Consider the following 16,937-nt stretch of genomic DNA (forward strand, 5'->3'; position numbering starts at 1 on the left):
AATCATACTGTCTATGGAACTTTATAAATACAGCTCGATAGAGTATTTACAATAATACACACATATGAACATTTTCTCAACCAGCAAATAAATGGATATGATGCCTGCATCTGCAACAAGGGAATCCACAGGCTCACACCTCCACCCTCAAAGTAATACCAAGATTCACCCCCTTCCCAGGAAGTCCAGAGTCCACTTCCATAGTAAAATTTGCATCTAATGTCCAATGCTACAATCTAGTGTCACTTGTCCTCTCAGTGAACAGTTACCATATCATTGTTCCAGGGCACACTCCCAATGTGCATTTGATTCCATCTAGAAATTTTAATGACCAGAACAAATATATCCCCAACCTTCCCTTCTCTACTACACAGCCCCTCAGGAAATTCGGTCACCCCCTTCCGTGCAGTCACATACCTTCCAAGTTTCATTGGCACCCCCATCCCAGGCATTCCATCCCTTGGCAAGGCTTCATCGCATTGGAAGATACAAAAACCAAGGTCCTTGCCTCAAACCACCATACCAGTCATAGCATGCTCATGGAAATCAATGGACATTATTGGGTACCAGTGTCCCACAATTTCCCTACTCCTAAATACTTTACTAGCATACTACTGCATTTTCCAATTCCTTTTGTTGTTCCAAATTCTTGCAATTGATTTACACCACCCAACCAAGCATGTTCATGCATTCTTGTACCAAGCACATAAATTCCATTATATTTAAAATAAATTGGAATGACTTCAAACCATACTTCATTGGTGGCCTGTCAATAAGGTATACTTGCAATTATGTTCGCTTCTTGTAACAACAAGTCAAACTGGCATCTTTGTCCAAATCATCATGTATAAACATGTCTCGTCATGTTATCTCAAAACACAGCCATCATAGATTAAAATCATGAATTGCATGAAATCATCATAAACCAGAATCATATATCACATGCATAATAAAACTTAAATATAATATTGATACTTATCCTTTAATCAATCCTTAGCTTCTAGCTTTGTCCTTATTTTGTATGCACTCTGGATTGGTTTCCACACCCAACAAACACCCAGTGCCTTCTCCTCAACCATGTGCACATACACATAGTGTGCATCGCACACATACAACCACACACGGCATACAACACCATGCAATACATGCACCTACACCTGACATACAACACATACACCTACACCCAGTGTACAACACAACACAATACATACTCCTACATCCAGTGTACACCATAACACAATATTACACATACACAAAGTACAACACAATGAATACACGTCATCATACCACGACTACACAATGCACATACATAGTACTTCATGTCCGCAACACAACATGTATGACATGTGCACAATACCACATGTACACCAGTACCATATGTACAACATGTACACAGTACCACCTGTACAACGTGTGCACAACATCACATGTACATGACACCACCTACACAACATGTACACAACGCCATATGTACACCGCACCACATGTACAATTTGTACACAATAACATATGTACACAACACCATATGCACGGCATGTACACGACACCACATGTACACAGTGCCACATACACAACATGCACATAGCACCACATGAACATAGCACCACATGCACATAGCACTACATGTACACATCACCATGTGCACACAGCACCACATGTACATTTATGCACACTACACCATATGTACATAGTACCATATATACAACATGCACACAACACCGTATGTACATAGCATTTCATGTACAACATGTACATAGCACACTATGTACACAGCATTACATATCCAACATGTGCACAACACCATATGCACACAACATCATATATTTTTCATGCACACAGTACAATATGTACACAACAACGGATATCCAACATGTGCATTGCACCATCTATACCCAACACTACATATGCAACATTCGCACAACACCATCTGTACCACCCTGTACATAACATTGCATAAACAACATGTACACACACTATATATGCACAACACCGCATGTGCATAACATCACAGATGCAACATGTACAACATATACAACATATGTACAATAGTAGTATCACACATCCAAAACCACATTGTCTCTACCAAGCAACCTTGCTTCCAGTGTCTTATCTATGCTTGTCCCAACATGTCGCAGACCACGTTGTTTTCATTCCGCTGATGTATCTCTTAGAGTTACCTGTCATAATATAAACATAGGAAAAATACAAGCATACAATATAAATTCATATCCACATGATACTGACCTCATATATTTTTCATGACTACTCTTCCCACTTGATTCCTCATAAACCAGGAACCTCTTCATGCCATTCACCTGCATAAGCAATCATTCCTCCACAAGAATGATCCCTAACGACCCTGTCAGATAGCAACACACATACATACATATATATACATGTAAATATTAGCATTAATAATCATGATCCATGACGAACCTGTTAGACATGACATACATACATAGATATATATACATATAAATATTAACATTAATAATCATGACCCATGATGACCCTATTAGACATGAAATACATACATACATACATACATGTATACACATATAGGCATCAACATAATCATAATCACAACATAATTACCAGATAGCATAAGGCCAAGGTTAAGAGAACTCCCTTTATGCATGCAATACATGTGCAACATCGAGAACAACCATTCCCAACAAAGCCAAGGAATAGGATGCCTCACATACATTCACTTTACCTTTCCTGTCAGTTTTCTCATGATTGTACTGCCACTATCCATTCACACCAATGGACCCAACCAACTTAGCCTACTGTCATACTCTTACCTTTAGCTGCCCTTACACATGCACCAGCTCCATCAGAGTCTTTCATTGCCTGTTGGATTTCATTCTTCTCTCCCCGAGCTCCATTAACTTTCCTCTTTCCCAACAAATTCCCAAGACTCTCAAAACATAAAAGGCAATATCAAGAAGAAAGCAAGAGAAAACCATGGAAAACTAACAACAATACGACACCACAAACAAAGTGGCATGGCCATGCACAAGACGCAAACAAAACCACAATCAAACACAAAAAATCACCAAAATACCAAAAGCACAAGACTGACAACAGACGCCATGACTCAATCCCCATGGTTCCCAGGGAAAGCTCCACCTGAGCCTTCTTCAAAATTTCAGGGCAGTCTCTTTGCCATGCAACTCCCTGCATCACACTACAATAAACACATAATTTTCAGTGTATAAATAAACATAACAACATATTAGTTACGTTACCTTTTTGTGCCAAGCACATTTACTTGTAACTAAACACGTCCATGCCATCTCTTAAGGGACTCCAATTCCCTTGACAAATCCATCCACCTATAGCTAGAAACTAGTTGATATACCTGTCAAATACATGTTCATGACTAGAGCACATATTCGCATGATGTCAGACAAAATCAAGGTTAAGAAGACTTCATGTATGCAAAGCACTCATTCGTTTGGAATTAAGGTTTCCAAACATAGCCAAAGGAATTCTTGCTCAATTCCTTTCTTTTGCCTTTTTACTTTGCTACAATTGAGTCTTACTATGCACTATCACATCACCCAATTGTTAGTTATATAAACACATCAACTATTACCTTTTCAAGATAATACCAAACATGTCACCCTGCAACTGCTCACACATGTCGGTCTGACATTCCAAAGATCAATACATCATGTATTAATTTGAAATCAACCTTTACCAAGTCTAACAACCATGTAATACTCAACAATCAACTCATATTCATCAGTTATAATACATAATGCTACAACTATCACCTACTTACACTCAAGTACATATCAGTTGTCTCAACACATATGTGTTAGTACAACCATCTTAAAAAAGAAAAAAATAACTTCATGTAATCTTACAAACACATACTCATATCATGCAATTAATCAAACATTCAAACAGACTGTAAATGTATCATGTTAGATAATTCAACTAGATAACATAATCAAACACTCAAACATCAAATAGACAACATAATCAAACAGTCAAGCACCAAGTATATGACATAAACAAAGTCATACCTTGATGTATCTCAGGGGAGGCTATCTTATCTGCACAATCAAGCTATATTAGCACGATATAACTTCACAACATATCAACTCAAACATAAATAATATCATGATATCCATAACAATAACTAGCTAATATGTTCACCTCATAAGTTCATAAACAATTTTCATTCATGCCTAACAATCACATATGCACAGTCAATCTATATTAGTACAACACCATATCACAAATATGGCGCCTCATACTTGAATACCATAACCATAATCATCTGCATAGACCAATCTAATCTAGCATGATACATATAACATCAAGATCTTAGTTGCAATAACCCTAATCGTCAAGTTCACTAACATATAACAACAAATTATATATCATGCTCATCAACAACATATAACCTAATCTTCAAGCTAACTATCATAGAACAACAAGTTAACCTATAACATACTCATCAACAACATATAACATAATCATCAAGTTATCTAACCTAAAACAACAATAGTAATGCATACCACCACAGGTTACTATCATTCATGACTATCTAACACATGTTCATATGACTACACTAATCAACTAACATCTATCATGAATGTAATCATAACATCAATAGAATGAAATGCATACACATAACCATAATGCATATAACAATCCTTAACATACATACTTACATGCCCAATGTACAAACCTGTAAGACGACAAGCTCTTGCCTTGAGGTCCAATGTTGCAACTTCACTTTAATTATCTGCATCTCCTAATTTATCTCAGCCAACACATTAGCATCATAACATACTAATATCATCATGATGACCTAATTGCATACAATGAACTAAAAATGCATGTCTGACCTACCATACATGCATAACCATAACCATGATTATGCATGCATAACAGCGTATACAAACGGACATAAATAAAAATTCATATACAACCATACTCTCATGACAACACATCCCACAACAACACCATCAACCTTCACAGGTGACATCACTACAACCATGATCAACACCATGCAAATGCAACAAGCACATTCACTACAAGCATAAGGAACACATATGCAACTGACATGAATGCACGACCAAGACACCGCCCATCCGGTCTGAGGGGTGAACCATGCTATAATACAACTCTGTCATATCAGATATAGCCCAAAGATAATGGAAACCAGACATCACCCAAAGAGAATGGAAACTTGCTCTGATACCACTCTGTGGTATCATATATAACCCAAAGAGAATGCAACTTTCTCTGATGCTACTCTGTAACACCCTCCTCCCACATCTACCCTAGTAACTGGCCAACCGGGGTAAACATGTGACAAGGGGCTACTATGATATGATTCAACCACTTATGTGACCTTAAGTAAGTGGAATCAACTAAAACGTATCAAACATACCTTCCACATCAGCAACAACACTCTCAGGAGCCATCCTAACCACTCAGGTATCATGCCCCTGGGTCCCACTGAGTTTTTAAGCTATTAAACCTCTAGATGTTCCCATGCTATGGGAATGCTCCCACAAGCATGCATGTCTGCATCCAGAGAGCTTTGGAAGCTCCCACAATCCTGCATGCCTGCATCCAGGGACAATTTCCAGCAGAACTGTGCTAGAGTCTGCAAGATTTAAGGCACTTTTTAAGCCCAGAATTTCAGCCACTGCCCAAAACTTGTTGTAACTTTTGGAATCCATTAAACACATGATGACAAGACTAATAAACCAAAAACCAACTCCAGGACTAGGCTTGACCATCCCCAACCAGGACTAACATTCTTTCAAACACTTGGCATGAATGAAATCTATAAGTTGAAATAACAGATCTGAACATAGGGGTCTCATACTTATCTGAGAATCACTAAGAATCATTGCTCCCTTTTGTCATTAGTTGCAGTATCATCTATTAGGTCATAGATACATTGTTTATTCATTTACAAATAAAAATGTGAGGAGATCCATACATCATCACTGTCAGAATACATGCTCATAACCAGTAACATAATAACAGAAATACCATGAATACATCAGCCATAGAGTCCACATATAAACCAGTACATTTACACATGAAAAACCAAGGGAATTAATTTCTCATTAATGAATGTAGAAACCAACCGAGGATGGGACTACCATGTTCCAGCTGACCATATATTGGCTAAGCCAAATCTCTTTCAACCAATCACCCCCGTGCCATATTCCAAGAATGAATGTGGCACTCATAACCAACCAAAAAGAACCAAACAAACATGGATGCTACCGGATTTCTCCAGCTACACCGTGAGGAATTTTAGTACCTCCTAGTCTCTCATGCTTTACCATAATCCATAGTCTGATTCAGCGATCACTAGGCCCTACACCGAGACCCACTCTCCACGCTTTACTGTACATCCCATCCCGGGACTACTAGTCCCAATGGAGAGCAACCCACCTCTTGACTTTATTGTATATCCTGCCATTCACCGACAAGGATTCCTACGGCCACTAAGGCACACAATTTTGGCTTTACCATAACCCACAGTCTGGCTCAATGGTTACTAGGCTAGTGGATTTGCCATGATCCATAGTCTGGTTCAGGGACCACTAGGCCATGTGTTTTCTATTTCAGAGATCCACCTCACTTAGCTTTGAATCCATCCGAAAATCCAGCTCAACCGAAGTATGAGAACCCATCTCATCAAGGCTATCCGGAAATGGCAAGGCTAGGCTAAAAACACTGTCACACCTAGAAAAACCCATGCCTGACATAAAAGAACCACATGCAATACCATGCATGCCAAATATAGCAAGGAAATCACACATGTAAATCAATACGTGCAAAGAATCCTATTGTAGCTTTTTTATCTTGCTCTTCCTTGCTTGCTCCTTCCTTCTTCTTGCCTTCTTTTGCCTTTCTTGCTCCAATTCCAAGTGCTCCAAGAAAACTCAAAGTGTCCAAGAGTCAGAGAGAGAGAGATAATAATGAGAGAGCTCCAAAATTGAACTGACCAAGCTTGTCAACTAATCCTTGGAAGCCTTTTTATCAATGAGGCCTTTATTTTCCTCATTTTCAATTATTTTCCTTCATTTTCCTCCTCACATGCAACCTGTGACCTTTCACCTTCCTTTTCTCCTAATTTCCTTTATTTCCTTAAATAAAATGCCAATAAATTCCTCATGCCTTTACGAAGCCTTAGCCATTGCTTTTTCCAATTTCCTTAGCCATAATAAACCGAATGAACACCCACTAGGATTTTTTTCCCACCATTCGCTTGGAATAGGAAATAGGAGCTCCTTCCTATTTTTTAGGGGCATATTTGTGCTAGGAAATAGCAGCTCCTAGTAGAACTTATTTGCCTAAGTGTTGGTCAAGTCTTGTAGAGATTTGATCAGTATTGTTGGGAGATTCAGTCTTGAAGAAAATTCTATATAATAGATAAAATTGCTTAGTTGATTTAATACAAGCAAGAGGGGTTTTTCCTAGCTGGGTTCCCCAAATATATTTTGTGTTCTATGTGTGATTGTGTTTCTATTAATTATTTTCTTTCCGTAAATTTTTGGTAGAGAAATCTTTTGTCTTTTGCAGATCAGTTTGCTTTCATTAGCAATTGCAAGGTTTCAAGGATTTTATACATATAGTGAAGATGCAGTACATTCCCACAAACAAGTAGGTAGTAGACATCTTGACAAATCCTTGATAAAGGTAAAATTTGTATTTTTTAGGGATAAGTTGGGTGTTGTGCAGAACACCTTCCTCGTTAAAAAGGAGTGTTGAGATTGTAGCTAGAAGGTAATTCTACATGGATAAATTACCATAACATGCAGTGAGTCACCTCAATTATCTCCTATTGTAGCTAATTAATGAATTTTGTAAGTTATGACCTTACATGACAATTTAATTTAATTTTTGGGTATCTTCTTATAAAATAGAAAATAATTCGATGATAGATTAAGTCGTGATCGTTGATCTCTGTAAAATGTGATATAATTTCAACCATTGAGATTAGGGATTTCTCTTGAGATTAGGGTTTGATCATTTTAATAGGAGGTTTGATGCAAAGGAGAGACACATTCAATTTGGCACAAGTTGGGATTTACTGGAGTGCAATATTTGTTAGTGAGAGTAGGAAGAGGCTAGATCGAGTCAGTTAGAGCAATATTAGGGGAAGCGTGATCAGTAAAGAGGTCAAGTTAACTTGTATGAAGTAGGTCAATTTATCTTGAGCAAATAGGCTAAGTTTTTTTTCTCTTAGGCCCATGAGGTTGAATTTTCCTTGTGTACAAAAATTCTTTTGTTGGGCTGCACGTGTGGGTCGTGTAAGAGCCAAGTAAGAGAGAGGGACGAGAAATTTTGTTGTATAATTGCTAGAGAAAATTCCTGCATGTTTGTTATAAAAAATATTTCTCCTGAAGTTGAATAAGAAGCCCAACGTTTGTTTGTTTTACCCACAATGGGGTTTCCAAGGTATATTTGTGTTATTCTTTATTGCATGTGATTGGTTTTAAGTATTTTTTCTTCTATTTTTATTTGGTTAAAAACTCAAATTATTTATTATTACAAATCATATTAGAAAGCATTTTTTATTTCAAATCTTTGATTATTTATTGAGATTATAAATTTGTAATTGGGTTTAAAGAAAATAACAATATTGATGTATTGTAGATTATTAAGAGAATGAAATACCTATGTCAATGCTACTTACAATAAAACATGCTTTGTTCATTCCACCAAACAAATGCTTTTAAAAATCAACCAATTAAACCCTCTCAAAAGTTAAAAATCATTAATGACCTAGGTTAGGATCATGAAGTAAGCATGTTAGGTCCCTATACTACTAGTGTAGCCCCTTATTGTTATTAGTGTGACCCCCTTATTATATTTTTGTGACCATTTAGTCCCCATGTTATTATTATTGTGCCCCATAGAAGCCCACTATTGTTATTGTTGTGCCCCTACAATATTATTGTTATGTAGGCTCTTATTATATTAGGACCACTCACACTCCTATATATAGAAAGGAGTCTTGTTATTTGTATCATCCAAAAAAATTTCATTTGCATAATGTAAAGGATGTTGCCCCCTCAAAGAGGCTAATTTTGAAGTCATTGATCTATCTTTTCTTCTATTTTGTGAGCTAGTTGCATAACATTTGGTATCAGATCTTTGGATTCTAGGGTTTCGCTGCTCCAAACAAGTCATCGTGGAATTTTTGCAATAATTTTTTTCTACGAAGTTTCAGAAGCTTAAATTAAAACCAATTTGAGCCAAAATCTTAATAAAGCTCGGGTCCAAATTTCAGATCTTTTCTCGCTAAAGTTTCGTAGATATGATCCAAGGAAGTTAGGGTTTTTGCAGGCTCCCAAATTACATCCCAAACAGGTGACCTTGGGAAAAATGTCATAAATTTCTCTCTGAGTATCGGACTGAAATTTCGTAAGAATGCATAGAAAGAAGATGGACTTTGGTTTTCTGTGTATTATTTTAAGGTCTGAAGGTCGAAACAGTGACACATGGCACGTCGTACAAGTTCGCTCTACTGAAAAAGTATATAATTAAGTCATTGTGGGATATTGGGCATAACTCTTTCTTGGATAATCCAATTTTGATCAGACTGGTGGCGTGGAAAGAAGATGCAGAGGACTACCATTGGTTGCAATTTCAGACCTTGTTAGAAATTTCATAGATAGAACAGATTCAGGATCGAGCTCCTAAAAGCAAGAAAAAGAATGACTTGAATCAAGAAAATAGAAACACCTAGTAAGCAAAATTGGAGGGATGGTTTGAAGAATGTGATCGAACATATGATTAGTACAATAAATGGTATAGAATAAAAATGTAAAGGCAACATGGAAGATTTGGAGAAAGACATGGAAGGTTTGAAGGAAGGTGGGACAAAGTCACTACAAGAAAGGCTTCCTAATGTCGAAAAGGTAGTAGAGGAAACTCATGATGAGAACAAAAGAAATGCTAATCATGATTCCATAGAATCTAACGTTGGAATGAAGACCCACCATATTCCAAACATAGATATGAGGAAATTTGATGGCAAGGACCTGGTAATTTGGATACTACAAATGGAGTAATGTGTTGATCTACATGATGTGCAACCGCCACAAAATGTATGTATTGCATCTTTATATTTAGAACCAAATCAGTTTGTATGGTATAGAGGGATTTGTTCTCGTAGACCACTTGTCACCTAGTCAATTTTCACGGAGGAAATGATAGCACATTATGAGGATACAAAGAGAAACACCTTCTTTAGCCAATTGATAAATCTCAAACAAAATGGTTCAATGACAGGGCACATTGAGGACTTCCAAAAATTGAATATAAGGGTAAATGATATTCCAGAAAAGCATAGGATTGAAGTATTCATAGGTACTTTAAATGATAACATCCAACATGAGGTTCGCCTTTGGGAACCTGATTCATTGGAGAATGCATACAGGTTGGCAAGAAAAATTGAAAGCAAAATTATTGCAACAAGGAAGCCTACCACTCATAACTATAATGATGGAAGTGTTGTTTCTGCTAGCCTTTCACCACCTACAAGGTTGACACCACAACAATTGGAAGAAAAAAGAGCAAAAGGGCTTTTTTACAATTGTGATAGAAAATACACAAAAGGTCATAAGTGTGCTGAGAAGAAATTAATTTACATAGATGGGAAAAGGAACAAGAAACATCAAAAGAAGAGGATATACACCAGGAACCAATCCCAGAGAAAGAAGAAATGAATCTGACCATATCTTGTAACGCATTGACAGGAATTACCAGTGCTCAAACTCTCAATATAGAAGGGTATATCAAGAAGAAAAAGGTAATAGTGTTGATTTATTCGGGTAGTACCCATAATTTTATTCATTGTAAGATAGCCAAGGAATTGAATTGCTTCCTATATCCATCACCGGAGTGTCAAGTAATGGTTGCAAATAGAGGAACCATAAATTGCTCTTGAAAGTGCCATAATATCAAGCTATCCATGGGAGAATAAGTCTTGAATAGTCCAATGCTTTCCATTCCAATGGGTGGTGTTGATGTTGTACTAGGAGTCCAATGGTTATAGTCTTTAGGGACGATAACTTTCAATTTTCAAGAACTTTTCTTGAATTTTTTTTTGGGAAGGAAAGGTAGTTGAATTACAAGGTATCGCGGGGAAAACAAGAAAGATAATCATATCTAATGGCATGAAAAATATTATAAAGAGAGAACAACGGGGCATAATTGCGCAATTATGTTCACTAGAGGTTAAAACAGCGAAATCATCTATTTCTCCTAATCTCCAAAAAGTATTGGACAATCATTCTAAGGTTCAGGAAGTGGAATATCACGTCAAGAATCAACCACAAGTTCTCCAACTCTTAAAGGATAACCTTACTTTAGCGCAGAATCAAATGAAACAACAGGCAAAACAATATAGCAGCGAAAAAAGTTTTGATGTAGGTGACTGGGTATTTTTACGACTACAACCATATAAATAAATGTCCCTTAAGAAACCTAAGAAGGATAATAAATTATCACCAAATTATTATGGTCCTTACAAGGTGTTCCAAAAAGATTGGTACTATGGCATACAGATTGGAGCTTCCTACATCTTCCTGAGTGCCCCCAGTTCTCCATGTTTCATGCTTAAAGAGGGTTATAGGTGACAAGTTCCTAGTTCAAACAATATTGTCCGAACTTGATGAGGAAGGAAAAATAACATTGGAACCCGAAGTAGTCATGGAAACCAGAACCCAATAACTATGAAATCGATCAATTTCAGAGTATCTCATCAAGTGCAAGAACTTACCTGTTGAAGATTCCACATGGGAGGATGAAAATTTTATACAGAAGAATCTAGAACTACTCAAGCGTTGAGGACAACATTTTTTGAAGGAGAGGGGCATGTTAGGTCCCTATACTACTAGTGTATCCCCTTATTGTTATTAGTGAAACCCCCTTATTGTATTGTTGTGTCGATGTAGTCCACCATGTTGTTATTATTATGTGCCACAGAAGCCCACTATTTTTATTGTTGTGCCCCTACAATATTATTGTTATGTAGGCTCTAATTATATTGGGACCACTTACACTCATATATATAGAAAGGAGGTCTTGTCATTTATATCATCTAATAAATGTTCATTTGTTTAATGTAAATGAGGTTTCCCCCTCGAAGAGGCTAATTTTGAAGTCGTTGATCTATCTTTTCTTCTATTTTGGGAGTTGGTTGCATAACATTGTAGGTGGTGAATGGCTAGGAGCATCCAAGCAACAATCCATGGTTGTTTATAATCATTACAAATTCTTTATCCTATATAATTCAACATATATTCTAGCAAATGTGCTTTGGTAATACAAGCCACATGCCCTCTTTTGGGTGTTAATGATTAGGTCAATATTGGTATTTGAAAATACCTCCAATTTCTTTCAAGCTATGTGCCACCTCTCAATTGTTAAAATCGAAAAATCCCTTGTTCAAAATCTATGAGACGTAACTTAGTGATCAATAATATGTTTCTATTAAGTGGCTTTCATGGATTACAAAGGCACATAAGACACATAATAGTTACGCACTTGAATCTCACCACCTCGAGCATGTCACTGTAACTTCTCATCATACCTTCACCTGCCTTACATGGTAGATTTATCACTAAATATTAAAACATATGGGAGTCCCTTTTTTAGCCAACACAAATTGTTTGAGCCTTGTTATAGTCTTAGCAATGTGTTTTTTCCAATATCACACAAACTTGTTGCCAAAACCATTTTGATTACCATCGAAAATACACATGGAAACCACATTTTGTAGCCCCTAAGAATTTATACACATCCTCACACTTGTTCATTTTTCCAAAATTACTTTGTAAACATCTACCTATAAACACAATTCTTTTAAACCACTTACTTAACTATAATTAGACCTATAGGTTTTATACCACTGATACTATTGTGAACCCTTTCTATTTTAAGTAGTCCCTCTTCAAGAATTCTCTCCCACAGCCACCTACATCATTAGCTAATCCATATTGTATCAATACATTATTTTCATCCATGTTGATGCTTTTAAAGTGGAAAATTTGAAGGAATCAACTCATAGGACCATTTTTATCGATGGGTCCCAGTTCGAAGAATTGGGATTTTAAACTTTCCAAAGGAAGTTGAGGAATTTCTTGACTTTTTTTAGTTTCCAAAAACTATTTCTTATTTTATACCACTTGACATTGTTCTACACTTAGATAACTTTCCAACAGCACAAGGAAGACTTCAAACAAAGTTTGTGGTTGACCATCTTGTTTTGACCACCATTATTCAAGAGGATGCCACAACAGCCTCATTACTCGTGGAAAATGGGATGTCCACGTGAACATGATGAAGAAGACTCTAGAAGGGTCAATATTGTAAATCTAGTTAAAGGTTGGACTCAAACCTAACCATTAGTAGGCTATCGAGTTGTGTTATAATCGAGCCACTAGGAGGAAAATGGGTTCCATCCTATTTGAGTGTATTTTGTTCCATTAATGAGAAAAGTAGTTGAGATTGGATAGAGAGAGAGAGAGGGGGGGAAAGAAAAAAAACAAAGAGGGTTTATGTTCTACAAAGAGAGAGAGAGCAGAGTAACCTCACCTTCCAATCGGGTTTTGTCCCATAAGGGTTTTCCAAAGCATATCATTTTTCATTATGGTTTGTGAGTGAATATTTATCAATGTTCTCTATTTTTTGTATTTCACATATTGCATGCATAAGAATAAATAGTAATTTATAGATCTAGGAATCTAAGAAAAGGTAACCCTCATAGTATAGATTTCATATTTTCATTATATTTTATCATATATGTTATAATGAACTATCCAGTGGAATATCCACATAAATTTATGGATAATATTGGTAGAAGAGTGGGCTTCTTTAGGTATATTGTGGGGAGTTTTAGGGGATCCAGATTGGTTAAGCTAAAATTCATAGAACCGTAGCCATGGCTAACAAATCTATTAATAACCATCAAGATGAGGCAGAGGAGAGATTTGCAAGGCTAGAAGAGAAAGTTGTAGATATCAGCCATAATATGGATATTCTCAAGGAAACTCTAATAAATAATCTTGGAATTAGAGGACAGAGGTTCCAATTCAAAGGTTATATTAGAGGTAAAATCAAGGGATCGAGAAGAACCAAAGAAGGAGGATAAGGGAGAACCTAATAAAGAACAACACAATTTGAGTTCCATGGACCATTCATAGTCCTTGTTCAAGATGGAAAATAAGGTCAAAATAAGCCATATCAAGGTGAGATTGACACTTTGAAATTAAATCATCAATTACATCATTTATTGGTTTATTTTAGCACTCATAACATAGAGGAAGAAAAAAAATTCCAATTTGAAACTAGAGGGACATTCCTTGACCTAGTGGAAAAGCCATGTGGAAACCCTGAGGCTAGCGGGGGGTCCTCTATTGAATAAGTGGGAAGATTTCAAAACTCATCAATTCCTATTTATACCCTATTGGGTATGTAGAGGAATAGTGGATCTAACGGCATTACTTCAAGAAAAGACAAGGGAAGAGTGTATAGGAGTACACCACAAAAATTAGGTAGATGCAAATAACGCAAGGTATTTCTCTCAAGAACCCAAATGTATTCCTCAAGTATTTGGGGGTATACACATCAATTTGTGGAAGCTAGTGATGTTGTTTAACCCAAAACATTGGACGAGGCTTGTGTATAGGGATGATACCTAGAAAAAATTGGCCAAAGGAAAGGGAAACCAAGTAGGTTGAAGTAGAAGGAAGACCAAATAAGGGAACAAGAAATGGAAAGTGGGACAGGATATAAAGACAACAGTTAAACCACACACTAGTGCAAATATCCTAATAACCACCACAACCATTCTAACATTGGTCGTCACACAAAAGATAGTGCTAGAAACTATATCTAGAACTCAAACCAAAGAACCAAAAGAAGGACAAGAAGAAGAAAATTATCATGGCCAAAAATTTGAGTAATCAAGTGGAAAGCAACTTGAATGTGGATGAGAATATTTTTTATACATTAATGCATAAGGGGACAAATTTGAGTAGTCTTCAGCAACATGAAGAGAAGGAGATGACCAAATTCTTCCACACAAAGATACAGTTCAAGGAAATGAAAATTGATGTTGCATTAGCCTCGGGATCATAGATGAATCTCATTGCAATAGAGTTGATCAAAAACTTGGGAATGGAGGTTCATGTGTTGGGTAATTTAATTGGTGGTTAAATTAATTCATTAATTGTCAACCAAGGTTCGTGTACTTATGAAGTGCATGTGCATAATATATGCTAGAAGTTTTATTTTTTATTAAAAGATGAAACTGAAATGTAATTTTAGTTTTATTGAAGCAAAGTGTAACTAGATTAACTCATATCATTCCTACACACGTGTTCTTTCGAAAGCAAACTAGTGTTAAAGGAAAAATCAATCGAAAGTTCTATGCTACTGAGCTAAATTGAAAATTATTCTACTTGACAGGAAATAAATTTACTCTACTAATTTGAATTGAAAAGATTATTCTAATGAACAAAATTTAAACCTTACTCTATTGCAACGAATTGAAATGTAGCTCTAATTTCTAGAAATTAAAGTATTTACTTTATTCAATAGAAAGAAAGCTTTAATCTAAGTTCCTTATAATTTCACCAAATTCAAAATTGTATTAAGAAACAGAACTTGAAAGTGATGATCTAAAATACAACTCTGAGGAACTACTAGTGTGTACAGTTGTGACTAGAATCAATCTAGTCATTAACTTGTAAATCTAAAAATTAAACAAAACGATTGAAATAAACAAATTTAGAAAGGAAATATCCTTTTTTATCTTTTATCATATGTGAATGCTCGACCTATGCAAACCAATCAATGTCAAATCATGAAAAGCATAGTACTAACAGAGAGAATCTAATTATTTGTAATGGAAAAGGGACTACTCATGAAACAAATTAACAACTAAACTAACTTACAACTCTTCAGGGGGGCTTTTGTTGAGCATAAGCATGAAAGGACTTCAATTAACGAGTTATTCACCCACGCATTTAATGACTAAAGGAACAGAGTAATTGTATTAAAATCAAAAGTCTTCAATAGAAAACGATTACAAAACTTAAAAAATGTCAATTGTCTCGCTCCAAGGCTAATTATAATCCTTTTGAATAACAGTTTGAAGACTTATAAGTCGATAAGCTAATTTATATTTGACAACTACGTAATTAAATCAATCGATTCTCATGATTTTCCATGAGAAGAGAAAATAATGAGAAGATTTTGATTTGACATATGATTCCAAACTTTCCTTGTTCAATCCCACGCTCGCTTGAAAATTCCACGATCTTTCTTCAAATTCTGCGCAAGGCTGAAGTATTATAACCAAAGTTGACTTCCATTTTGACCATCTAATTTCTCGAACCCTGTGAGTTTCCATATCATTGTAATAGGTGAATGTCCATATGTCGAACATTTTCCATCCACTTGTATCCTTTATTCCTCCTCAACCACGTTGGAACCTGTATAACCATAGATCTAGTTGAAAAAACTTTTGGTTAACTAAAGAATGAGTGTATTTTGGTAGCTATACAGATGTTTTGATTAAATTTCATAAAGAAACAATAGATTGTAAACCATGAACGAATGATACCTTTTATTATGTCTGAGCATATCTGAAGTGTCCTTTCAACTTGAAAATGTGGCAAAACTATCATGAAAAGGATGGAAATGAAGGTAAAAGGGTATCAAAAAGAATACAATTAAGGACTTCAACAACCATCCTATCCCATAACCATTTGGATTAGTCAACATGGAGGCTGAAATAAGGTAAACAAATAGTGTAGAATAAAAATTTCTATCAGCATTTGTTTTATAGATGAAGTATAATTGGATGCAGTTCCACTTGATGTATATGGAGTTGTGTTTGGGAGTCCCTATATATACATGCAAGA

The sequence above is a fragment of the Pinus tabuliformis genome, chromosome J, assembly GCF_031772625.1.
Source record: "Pinus tabuliformis cultivar Carrire ecotype Pingquan chromosome J, CPIR1, whole genome shotgun sequence".
Classification (NCBI taxonomy): Eukaryota; Viridiplantae; Streptophyta; class Pinopsida; order Pinales; family Pinaceae; genus Pinus; species Pinus tabuliformis.